Genomic DNA, 13,838 nt, shown 5'->3' with positions numbered 1-13,838 from the left:
CCCTTTTTCTTGTGGCAATCAAAATTTGTCGACCCTATTATCCGTGTGTTCCATCCCATTTTTCATTTCATCATCACTTCATGTTCATTGTATCATCCATTTCATGTTCATCGTTTAAATATAGTTGAAAAATCGCTGCTCGGACGTTAAACCCCAGCAAACAAAAACAAACATCTTTATATGTGTATAACACACCAGCACAAGTCAAACTTAGAAAAAAATGGTTTATAACTTCTATAGAACATTAACAACAAAAGTGTAAACAACATATTTCAGAATAAATCTACAGCTGTCAAAAACAAGATTTGAAGCCTGAAATTCATATACATGTAGTCCTGTTCCTTAATGTATTATGCAGCGCAAGCTAACATTAATTTTCATGAAAAAAGCTATTTCTTTTAATTTAGAAAAATTGAGATATTTTGTGTCATGATCCAGCTAATTACCGACACCAATAAACATAAAATATCATAATTTCCATTCAAATCTGGCAATTTGTCACAAATTTTGGCTAGCTTACATTATACTAGATATTAACATTTATTTTAAAATTTGATGTTTACACTTCTGTTGTTAGCAAAATATGGCTGTAGTAACATGTTCTGTGAAGGAAAGAAACATACATATAAGTAGAATACTGTATAAAGAATCATTTTCAGGAATATATTAAAATTGCATTCTTAACATCTTTACTAAAACTACCTTGGCAATTAATGTCCTAGAGTTTAACTTTAGCAGAACCTTAATTTGGATTGTACACTATGAAAAGGTTAGACCACAGTGTAATCAATATAATATCTATCAAAACACAGTAAAATTTCAATTTTTCATCAATAACATATAGATTTTCTGTTGACAATATTGGTATTAAAGGTTCTACCGTTTTAAAACAAATATCCGAAACTACCAGTACCCGTCATTGAACCTCAAGTGGGAATTTCAACTCGATGCATTTAAAAGGTACACATCTTTTAAAATTCACTTGATTTAAAAAAATGAAATGAGACCTTGATATAAGTATTTAATGATGGCATTTGCAAAAACATCCCCAAAAGGTGCTTTAAAACAAAGTCGTTTATGCGTGCGCCTTTAAAAAAATAAAATTCTTGTTAATGCTGTGAATAAGTCGTGCTACAAATAGAGAAGAAACGCCTTCTGATAATGGCTGCTCAAAATATCTTTTATCACATCTTTTTTGCTTTCTTTCCTAAATGTTTTGTATAGAGTCTAGTAGACATATTGGAAAGCAAAATCATTCAACACAATATGACTTAGGCTTAACTTTATTTACCCAATAAATATAATTAATTTCTAACACAAAAATTTAATTAAAAAGTTAAGCATTTTCATGAAGGTGGAGACTCCAGATTTATCGTGGATGTTCTATTGCTATACCGCTGTATTTCCAAACGTTAGATAAACAACACATATATTGAAATTGACCAGGTCAAGGATCGGTAAAGAGCACCAACCAACGTTTTAATATAACAACATATAATACTCGTGACTTGAGTTAGATAGTTAGAAAGTGATTGATATCCATAACTACGCATCCATAATTGATATGTTTGAAGTATAATTTCAGCATTAACTTTAGATTGAAAACATGTTATACTGCTAATCAAACAAAGTGGGAAAGCCTTGATACGGCTGATGTATAAACTTTATATACTACTGAACGCAAACATTTTGAAGGCAATTAAGCAAGACCAATAAAGTTCTTTTTCCAGTAGAATACATTGGTTACAGTAAAGCCAATATACTTATCTATTTTGATTGCTTTTTATCATGTTTCAAATTAAGGGCCTAAAACGAATCTGCAACATATATAGAAATAAAAAAAAAATAACGATTAAATTGGCAAATATTGAGATGTTCTTTACAATGCCTTTTAATGCAAAATAAATTTAAACTATTATCTACGAAACTTTAAAGCTTTCCATACTGACTATGAATACTTTACATATGTCTCTTTGGTACATATAAGTGGTAAAAATATACTAAGTCGTAAACTCATAATCACAAATCGGAAAGGAGATATTAAATGGTAAAAAAAATGAAATTATCAACTATGTTCCTGACTTCCAAGAAAAACGGTGGGTTAAGTCAGCTTTTAAGTCGCTTCAGTCATGATAGTTCCGGTGTAAGACACAAGAGTCAAAAACGGTAAAACATTAGATAACTCAGAATTAGTCAAGGCGACTCGTTTAGTCAAATAAAACATCTGAAATTGTGCGGAATAATCTGCGATAAAAAACTTGATATCGAAAGAAGATTGCGTTAAGGCGTATTTTCTTGATTCTTTAGCTGATTAGTCAGGTGAAAATATCACAAAGACGTTTTTTGAAAATTTACATAATAAGTACTGGCTTTAGCATATCTAATCAACTGCGAGATGTAAACCCGTATGCAGGAGGCGATGATATATTGCTGCATATAAAAAAAGTTGTGAATTTCGAGTTCGTAAAAAATGAGGTGAAGTGAGCTGTTTCTGTAGTCTATTCAATATCCAGTTCTGAAGGATACATAAACGGAATCAACAAACTCTGGATTGTTGATAGGTGAAACATTGTATCTGTTAATTAAAAATCACGAATTTTCAACCAGGCGGTTCAAGAGATTACAGACAAAACGAAACGAAGCAACACACACACACGCTATTAAAATAAATGTTATAAATCAAAAAGGGTTCCAAAAAAAATCTCACAAGTCAAAAACAACAACATATCTATAATATAAACATAATAATTATACAATTATAAACAAATCATGTTTTCAGATGAACTTAAGTAGTTTGTTGTCCGTAAGATTTTTCAAGCTAAATTATTTTTAGTTTATTCTCCATGTATATATTGTGCTGTAAAATGACGATTTAAGAAGCGGACTTTAATCATAGTTAATAGAAGATCAACCTTTGACAATGTCAACGGAGAAATGGATATTTACCGACAGTATTGTACTTACTGTAACACCGTCGTTAATAAAAGGATGTTCGCATCTTTGAACTTAGAAACAGGCACACGAACGAAAAAGGCAATTAATCATAGTTCAATTAATCATACACTCGCTGAAATGGTCTTAAAAATAATTCCCTAATGATTCTTTGCGACAATAAACGTTTGAAAAGGACGTTCAATAGTGCTAGAATGTCGTGAAGCGTCGGATAGCCTGGGATTTAATTTGTAATTCAGGGTTAATAGCGATTAAACACAATAGTAATGTATGACACCCTGTCACACGTAATTAAAACGTTACCACAGACGCTGTATCTATCATTTTGTTCAACAGATTGTCAAGTCTTACGAGACCAGCTTCTGTGATTAAAAAATAAATAAATAAATGATACAATTGTTCCAAAATTAAAGGCAGTATAACAAAAAGTCATTACGATGAATATACATCACACCGCACTGAATGCTTAGTAGCAAAATATGTGAAACAAAATTTGCTCGTTTCGCATTTAGCTTAGTTAATTCAAGACATGTTGGAAAAGTCAACGTCACACCATTCAGCCACTTGAAATCTATAATTTTTAACAATTACCTCAAGAGCAGACACACAAATTGTATTTCAACAACTACATTGATTTTATGGCTATGGAAAATGCTGCCATTAGATTGTATCATAAAAACAACATTTTCCTTTTAAAACTTCATATCAAACGCTTCAACAAAGCATATGTAGGCAGCTGACCGGGATTTTAAGATATGTTTACGTCAGCTGGCTAGAGAGAGAGAGAGAGAGAGAGAGAGAGAGAGAGAGAGAGAGAGAGAATAGGGGATTGAGTTATCATTGGCTTATTACAAATAAAAATATATTAGTTAATCAGTAGTACCAGGAAACTATTAAAAACATAGAGAAACACTTAGAGAAGTAACGTAAATCAGAATTTTGTCACAAAATATTCTTACAATGCTTATTCATATAAATTTTAAACATGTAAAAATTGTGTTGAACCAACATACCAGTCACTTGACACATACTTGATCATATCTATCTACTTCTTATACAAACTCTTTACATAATTGAAAAGTGCATCAACAAATTATAAATAAATAAACAAACATTAAATCTGCAAACAATTTACAGTATACAATAACGCTTTTGTTTATTCAAAAGGTTTTGTCTGTAGATGATTGAGAAGAGACCATTTATATTAAAGCTGAACAGAGTTATAATCAGTAGAAATATGTGTACACTTAGAAAAAATGAATAAGATCATACGACGCTCCAAACGTTTGACAATATATATATATGAAGAATAACAATACCCGTAGAAATACAACAATTTACTCACACAAAAAGCACTTTACCATGAATTATCCATGGGAAGAAAGAAATGCATCTCCAAAGATAATTATGTCATTATAGGCAAGGCTTTTATGATAACATGTAATACCCCAGTAGGAAATTAGAAAAAAGTAACCCTGTCGAACAAACTTCCGGGGGTAATTTATTTTGTTCATGTTTATAAGTAAGTGTCCGGAAGATAATTTAAAACGAACTTAGGCTTATGTCTCTGTGGAATATGATATATACAGAAAAAAACGCCCCGATCTTCAAGTGATTATTTAATGATTGGCTTGTCCACTTACTACACACGCAGTGTCGTTCTTAGTTGCCTTATAAAAGACGCGTATACCTATTGTTTATTTTTTTAAACAGAAATAATAATAATAATAATAATAATAATAATAATAATAATAAAACAAAATACAACAGAATTCCCCCCCCCAACAAAAAAAAACAAAAAGCAAAAACAAAAAAACAAAAAAAAACAATAAAACATAAGTAAATCAATAAAATCAACAGCAAACAAAATAACAGAAAACAAAAACAAAACAACAACAACGAAACAAAACAAAAAATCTAACAAAAGTTGAAAAATTTTCTTTCTTTTTGCCTTCTCAGCATTTTGTCGATTTTTTTGTCTCATTTTCATGGTGAAGATAATACTCGACGTTTGTTTTGAAACCCCAAAATTTAACCTAGGTTTTTGGCCTCCTACCTGTGTTTGAAGTGATTTATTGGAGTAAAAACATCTAATGTGCACATAGATATTTTCGAAATGTTGAATTGTTCAAAGACTGTGGCATCGCAATAAAGCATAGTATTGTTTATATCGTTTATTTGATTTGGTAACAAAGCAAACATAAGAATAGAGAATAGAACCTTTGAAAAACTCAGAATAGATAATGGAACCATTGAAAAACTCTGAATAGAGAATAGAACCCTTGAAAAACTCTGAATAGAGAATAGAACCCTTAGATAACTCTGAATCCTTATAAAAAATTTTGAATGGAGAATTGAACCCTGGAAAATATCTGAATAGAACATAGAACCCTTAAAATATTGTAGGTGTAATGAAATCTAAGTGGCATCGTGTGTAGTTGTAACATTCTGTATCCAATACACATTTGAAATGTAACAAAATACCACAGAAAAAAATCCATCACACTTATACACTTGGCCCTGTTCCATTGATATTCCATTAGGCAGAAACCATCCATTAGTATTCACTTGTGTTTCTTCTATTGGTTTTATAATGTATCAATTCTATGCAGACATAGCAAATGCCTTGTATTTGTTTCGTTTTTCGTTTAAGTCATCATTTGTAGAGAACCATGAAGGACCATGTACATTTCTTAAAATCTTTCCAACTTTTAGTTTAACATCATCATCGTAGTGCGCGTAAATGACAGTTATAGCTCGTTTGAGATTCTATAAATATTCAAAAAATATATTCTTATAATTATTTTTTTTGCAACTAGATTACAAACGAACATGTAGAAATATTTTCGGGAAGTACATAAAAATATGTTTATAAGGCTAAATGTAATTTTTGGTTTGATATATCTTTATTTCATTCATTACTAATGGTTTGTTCTTCTTGGAATGTTCTGTTGGTATCCCCGACATTGATTGTTCTGTTGGTATTCCCGACACTGATTGTCCTGCTGGTATCCCCGACACTGATTGTTCTGTTGGTATCCCCGACATTGATTATCCTGCTGGTATTCTCGAGATTTTCCTGTTGATAACCAAACATTGATTTTTCTGTTGATAACCAAACATGGTTTTCATGTTGGTATCCCCAACATTGATTGTCCTGTTGGTACCCCGACATTGATTTCCATGTTGGTATGTCTGATTGTTCATGGATTGCCCTAAATTGAATGCTTTCAAAAAGAAGACTTTTTTTTAAAAAAAAGCTAAGATAGTTTTTAGATGGTCGCCACGAATGAACAGAATGGCATAGACAGTCAAAGACAAAGACTGGCTACCACCAGCCTAAAGAAAGAAAGTATAGATTTATATTCAAAGCGGGATCTAACTTTTTACAGCTAATTAAGAGAAACAGAAATTATTTCCTCATTATACTGTCTTATTATTAGGGCAGGATGTTTCTAGACAAGTTGATAATAAGGTAGTAGATTAGTAGGATACAGAACAATGATTATCTAGCTTACATAGAATGAAAAATAAAGTTTTAAATATAAGAAAATGACCTTATTGTGAATGAACACCCTTGACGACTACTATTTAGTACGGTAGAAAAAGAACCCATATTGTGGTATTTTGTAGTTATTTAGTTTTACACTGATTATCTTTAAAATGCCTATAATGAGCCATTTGAATCGTCCAGTTTTGAAAAAGTTGTACCTCAGTAAACAAAGCAAACACTAATATTTCATATTCCCTACATAGTCAGTAGTTTGTATGTGATATATATTTAACGTAAAATAAGAATCTATCAATAGAACTTTAGGTAACATTCAATGATAAAGATACAAGAAAAAAGAATAGATATGGCGGCGAAACGAAACGGATGCACCTAAATACACGATAGTAGGTACTTTTACCCTGCTTATATTTAATATGACAGTAACGAGCCATTTAAATTTTCCTGTTTCGGAGGAAAGTTTTCCTGCTTAATACTTCGTCAGTTTCACATTTCTGAATAAAGAATCTAAAGAAGAAATGATGCAAATTCTCCTTTTAAATATCCCAGAGAGACTGGCTATTAAGTTAAGTTTTCTATCAAAGAAGTAAACAACTTAATCTTCCAAGAAGTGCATCAACAATGAATTTACTTCGTTGAATGGTTCAAAGAAAAAGGAATGCAAGTGTTAAGAGCATGTTACCTCATTAATGAGAAACCATGTTGAGATTTCAATATATCGACATATTTACCCGTCAAATATCATCTTTTTAAAAGAGATTGGCGGTGTACTTTTGAATCAGTAATTCAGTTAGATTAAAAGGCTGCTGTCACAACAAGAATAACATTTGATATGTTTAACAACCACAAAATAGTTGTTTTAGCATAATATGATGTTCATCTTAGAAGGTATAAATCGGAATGAAAGATGTCTTATATCATTGTTTAAAAGCTTAAGATAGTACAATTAAACAAATACTCAATATATATATAATTGGTAAACAATATATGTCATATGAAAAGGACAATTTCATTGGAATTACATCAGTACAGAGTTCGTTATTATAAAATATTATAAAAATATAGATATATTTTATCATTAAGGGATGTACACAGCATACAACAGATGATTGTATATTGTTTCAAGTGATGATGCTCGAAAGGATTACAAGAATCGCATTTTACATCTATATATCAAGTACGCTCATCTAGAACATCAGCGATATGTCAGATATTAGTTTGACACGATCGTAACAGGGGGGAGAACCATTTACTCAAAAGGTTATTTCAGGTTATCAAAATGATGATGATGTTTTACTTCATCACCTGTCTGTATGCGTTGATCATGTCTGACATCAAATAATGTAACCTATTTTTTTACAAATCAAACCTAAAAACTAAAACAAGAAATGTTTATACAAAAATTGGGATCGGCTAAAACACTTGAATGTGACAGAGTTTCGGTGCGTACATTCAAATTTCAAACCATTAGTGAACCAAATTTGCTTTTGTGTACTGTTCAATCTGTCATTTTACTCCTACACAGTCTACTTTTAAAATATTTAAAAAGACTCAATAAATTAGAAATCAGGCAATTTTAGTAGAGTGTTTCAATAACATGATAAACTTAGGGTTTCAGTCAATAAATCAATTACTCGAAATGTAAAATCTATGATTATAAGAACACAATTTCAAAGGATTCAGTAACCGTTCATACAACAAGTCATTACTCAGTTCATTATAAAACTGTCAGTGGGGAATTAAGAGACTAGTCAAAGTGATTAGAAACCAAATAGTATGTTGAGTATTAAAGCATATCATTTCAGCTTGAAACAGTTTGATAACTCTGGCAAGGGGGAAACAATTGACATTGCCTGATGAATAAAACAAATGTTCATCTGTTGATCTTGTCTAGTTATAGAGCAGAGCTAAGTTAAGATGATTGCATATAAAGAATGGATGAAAATGAGAACAGCTAGATAAAAAACATACTTTTTTAAATATTAAAAGTCCCAAGTCATTGGACACAAGAATATAATACTATAGAATATATAGAATACTACAGTACAAAAAAAAAACAGTCATACAATTAGTTAGATTTGAATAATATTAAATGTAATTATAATATTATTTTAAACTTTTTTAAGAAGTAAAGATTACAATACAAAAACAGAGGGAAAAAACCCCAAAAAAATCTAAAAACTAACAAACAAACCAGAAATAAATAAAACAAATAAACAGAAGGTAACAAGACAAAAAAGCAATAAAACACTGAAAAAAAACTTAACATAGATGCTAATAATGATAGACTTCAAGTTTCATATAACATATGTATTTTCAAGAGTATTGTTTTGCAATTTGATATAATGGCAAACACTCTACATTTAACACACACACACACACACACACACACACACACACACAGTCTTCAGTGTTTAGTTTTGTATCTACTAAGCTTTATCAGAGAGTGTAATCAAGGGAATCAAGGTTATAGCGGTAATCAAAAGAATGTAATCCAGGGACAAAGACCAGACATGGAAAACAGACACACACAACAAAGAACATAAAGTAACTAAAATCATACATACAAAGTAACAAAAGTAAGTAAATGAGGAACTCGGACTCCATTAAAAACTGGGAGCATGGACCATGTGCACCGGTAGGGTAAGCGTCCTCTGCTTTTCTAGAAACACCCGCCGAGTTGCTCATAAAAAGTCAAGACCGGGGTAGACAAACGAGGAAAGGCAAACTATGACCCGTGAATAAATCAGTTTTCATGGTGCTGATGGATACATCATAACGATCCACGAGTTCATGATGACGACCATAAAACTTCTGTAGTGACGACTTCAATCTTGTAGCAACATAACCCTGTTCCGGAAGCCTATTTGTTAGACTTCTAGCGCGATACAAAAAGTCTGCGTAGTTTCGGCAAGCATAACGTATGAGTTGTGATATGAACACTCCATACGCAGGAGCCGAAGGGATGTTGCCACAGATGAAAGGAAAGTTGACAATTCTGAATGAAAAATCATCACGTTTGTCAGCTAGACATTTAAATTTGTATTTTATGAATTCTTTTGAATTTGCTTAGAGGAGCTAATTGGTCTCGTCAAGAGTGGATCTGTTTTTGTTTGCAATTAAATTACGTATCAATAATGTAAATGTAGTTAATTATCTTAATTCTGAATGATAACTTCTGCATTTCACAAAGCATCAGAAAAGTATTATATGCTAGTCTATTGAACTAAATGAATATTTTGTAAAAACAGTTATCAGCTCTGCTGGGAAATGATTATAGAGCTGCCAAGTATGTAAGAGCGACGAACCACTTCAGAGAGTTCATTAATTGCATCAAATATTATGCAAATAGACAAAAGATATACGGTTAAAACATATCCTCTGCAGTGGGATAAGTAAATATAAAAAAGATTATTTCATATGATTTTGTCGATAACACAACAAATAAAACCAAAACAGTATAAAGAAATGATGGAAAAAAACTGCATATATCAGCAGAAAATATCTCTGTTTACTAACACTGGCCTCAGAACCCAGAGAATAATTCTGCTTCGACAAAGCAATTTCAATCTTTTTTAAAACAATTGATTCAGCACATAAACTGTGTTACTATGATTTTTTTACGAATGCAATCAACAAACTACAACCATTGAATTTTTTTAACTTCTTTAATTTTTAATCTTTAATAATAATAGCGTGACAATTGGAAATCAAGCTACATCAGTATATAATTCTAATTCACGAGAGCACTAATGAACCTACATGTTCATTCAATATACCTACTCTTTATCTTCAAAATTACTACAAATAATGGATCGATCCTGCAAGTCTTCGATCTAAATTCCGATCTTTTCCTTGCTTAAAATCAACTATTAGATATGTATGTTTAAAAAAAAGTTTGGATGATGATAATGAAGTTAATATGATTTCATTTTGAGTGTAAACCCTTAGAGGAAGAGAATATTGATCTTTCGGTTATAAAGTTTCGGTGTGATTTGAATGCAAAACATTACTAATTGGAAGATTCTGTGAAAATAAGCAATTAAATATGGCGTTATGATTAGATATCTTTTGCTCAATTCAGTTATCAATATATAAATAGGAACAGTTGAATGTTTGGAATATTAATAGCTTTAGTCCTTTAAAAACTCACACAAACTTGTTTCTCCACGTATGCCATAAATATTGTACAGAGGAATAAGTCATAAATTTGATGAAAACATAATGAAATGGAGATTGACCTTCGTACAGTAACAGAATGAACTGCAATGGTTGAGCTTTTTGTCATGTGTCTATAGTACAGACATAGATATTGCCAATTGCGCGAAAAAAACTGTCCTTCAAATGAATGACCAAGTACATCAGTAAAACCTTCTGTCGTTTAACGTTACTTTTCCCATGTCTTTAGTTTTTGTCTACTTAATGCATAAATCAATATAAACTCATGACTTGTTTTTACAACGGAACATATGTAAGCTTCCTATTAATTGATTTGGTTTACAAATAATTACGATGTCATTTTATAGTAATTCTAGAAAACAGAATGAAATAATTACTGCCAAAATGACAAGCACAGTTTATTTCACATCTTAAAAATTTAAAACCTAATACATACTTAACTACATGTAAACCTATTTTTACACTTTATAAAGGAATAGAATGGAACAACTTTCACTAATATAAATCTAAATAAATTAACTTTCAAGATAGAAAAAAACCCACAACCCAGACCTAGATGTAACATTAGGACACGGTATCAACATTCCCTGTTACTCACTATATTTGTTATATCTGTCTTTAAAAAACGGGTCTGCTCTGTTTTCTTTGTTCCTTTTTAATGTAAAGTTAAACCTACATGTATACATCAGTAAGGTTTGTCGTACAAGAATATCAGTTAAAAAGAAACTTGTAATATTTTAACATGGAAACAACAAAATTATTCAAAAACAGAATAGCGTTAGCGTAAAGAGTGTAATTTGGAAAGTAGGTAGGTTTACAGTCAGATTAACAACACCATACAATATAATTTTAAATGTCTTCTAGGGAAATATCAAGGGCACATTGTTTTATTTATTCCTTTGAACTATTATCTACGTCGCTATTATTCGAACAGGAAATCTGGCCATCGACAAACACATTTGAAAGGCAAGATACTTATTTCAGTAGTGAAAGGACGAATGAAAAGAATGCATACTTCCTAATACAAGTCGAAACAAATCAGTACCACATGCATTCGGTTGCCAAATCTGTCCATTTAATCTTTACCTATTTTTCAGTTAGAATAATATCTTGACTTTTTTTTTAAATTTAACACTATGTTTAAAATTCTTCATTTGAATGCGGTGAAAATGTATAATATAAATGTTTAAGTTCTATACACTGTTGTATGCCCAATAGACCGTATACAAAATTCTAAACCATATTAACCTGTTAAATACATTCAATATATTTCAACACGAAATAATTTAAGCTTTTATAAAGTGTTTGGTAAGTACAAAAGCCACGTTAAATGTCCATGTATTATGATATCAGTAAATCAATGTACCATGATCGCCTTGTAACAGTTGGTCATTAGACAAACACAAAATATCTTATATATGTTCATTCAATTCATTAATAAGTAATTAATCAAAACACAGACAAGCGTTAAAGATTGTACAATGCTGACTTACCCTTTTTGCGTGATATATTCATCCATCAAGCAGCTATTATTCCAACGATAATTCAGCAACAAAAGAAACCCCAGTTTGTACAGCTGGTTAATCACTATTACATAAAAACATTGCTGTTGCTATTTCTACCATCTGAATAGAAATAAAGTTCTAAATGTATCAATGATCGGCAGTAGGAAAATAATTAGCGTTATTCTGCCCGTCTTTCCTCCTACCGTACTTGCATATCATTGTCACGTATCAGCGCCCTTTAATTCAACTAATTGCTTAATTCCTCAAAGGTAATCAATACACGCTTAAGGTAATACACGTATAGTTTAATATCTGTTGAAATAAACAAACCTATTGTGAAGCTCAATACAATCAGTACAATAAGGGTGTTCTAACCCGTTCTCTTATGTCATGAGACCCAAATCCTGCTGGTGTCACACATAAATCTCCAGACCTAAAACTTATCATTTAGTTAGTTATTTATTTTTTTTTGTTTCTTCTAATTAACTAGATAATTTATTCCAAACAGTTAAAATATATTTAAAGGCCTGTATTACGCCATAAAATCAAACTTTGAAGCTTAATCAGCAATATGTTGGCGAGCACAGCTATATGAAATGTATTATACTACTAAAATTATCAAACAAAAGCCAATAGAAAACACAAATAAATATACTGGCTCTTATTTGCTGCCATAATGAAGTCCATGTGTACAAACCTGAAACAATTTTCCTTCTTGGTCACCAGGTTCATACATTTATCTGGCACACTTATTGTACATTTTTATCTTTGTGCCAAAATGTGACGACTGAAAGAATTTGCCTCATTATTTTCTTATCAGAAGAAGCTTATTTTGAGAAAATGTAAAGAAAATGCTATAAACAATACCAAATAATTTATTTCTCGAATGTTGAGTGACAAAATAAAAACAAAAGCAAATTAGAAGAAAAAAAAACCTATAAGAGAAAGATGAGTATTAGGCAAAACAAACAATAAACTAAACCAACTTAAAACAATTAAAACCAGTCACTTCGGTTTATGGGCCTTGGAGGAATAATAAGAAGTAATACATGGGATTAAACGAGAGTAAATCAACGGAGAAAGCGCAACCAGGAACATTAAAAGACGACAGACAAAAAAAAAGGGTCACACACAATAGAAAACGTATAAAAAGCGACAGGAACACTTAGAGTGAAAGCCATATTTAAAGGAGAGATATTAAGGCTGTTTGTCATATTGGAAACTGGCAATCTGTAATGGTGAAGTCCAAAGCCTTTTGGAAACATACTCCTGCCTTTGTCATATTGGTATCTGACATTCAATATCGGTCGACCGAAACATACATACACCCAAGTATTTGTTCTTATAATGAAAAGCGGTGATCGCAATTTCCATCGATCGATCGATCGATCGAGAGAGACATATGTGTTGTTTTTTTAATAAAAGAAACTCCAATTAATGAATAATAATAAATTGAAATTCAACATTATAAAAATCAAAGTTTCAACGCATGTCACTGGTTATGGATATTTTTATATTTTCGTGAAACACGTGCAGATAAGGGATTTTTGGGGTTTCTTTTGTGTCATTAAAAATTAAAAAAAACACCCTTTACTCTTTTGTACTTCGTCTACCGAAGGACATTTTGCCATGTATCGTTGTGGACAAAAAAAGTTAACAATTGTGTTAGAAATTAATAAGTTGTTATGGGT

The 13,838-nt window shown here is 31.1% G+C and overlaps 1 protein-coding gene across 3 annotated transcripts in view; it reads right to left on the bottom strand.

Annotated features, from left to right (window-relative positions):
- LOC148622999 (5-hydroxytryptamine receptor 4-like) overlaps window positions 1-12,471 on the bottom strand; it is a 30,604-nt gene extending 18,133 nt beyond the window's left edge. Inside the window, exons 1-2 of one of the 3 annotated variants that reach the window (XM_088573422.1) lie at window positions 12,136-12,471; window positions 3,256-3,314 (exon numbers count right to left, since the gene is read on the bottom strand). The gene's annotated coding sequence lies outside the window, so the exon portion shown is untranslated. Of the gene's footprint in view, window positions 1-3,255; window positions 3,315-4,297; window positions 4,404-12,135 lie in introns of those variants that run through there. The other 2 variants (XM_088573419.1, XM_088573423.1) reach the window with 2 other exon arrangements.
- Between the last annotated feature and the right edge of the window lie 1,367 nt (window positions 12,472-13,838).

Source organism: Perna viridis, chromosome 3 (genome assembly GCF_037379345.1).
Source record: "Perna viridis isolate PV_CMFRI_1.1 ecotype Kerala chromosome 3, ASM3737934v1, whole genome shotgun sequence".
Classification (NCBI taxonomy): Eukaryota; Metazoa; Mollusca; class Bivalvia; order Mytilida; family Mytilidae; genus Perna; species Perna viridis.
Note: the sequence above shows the minus strand (reverse complement) of the source record. Positions and strands in the feature narration are given on the sequence as shown.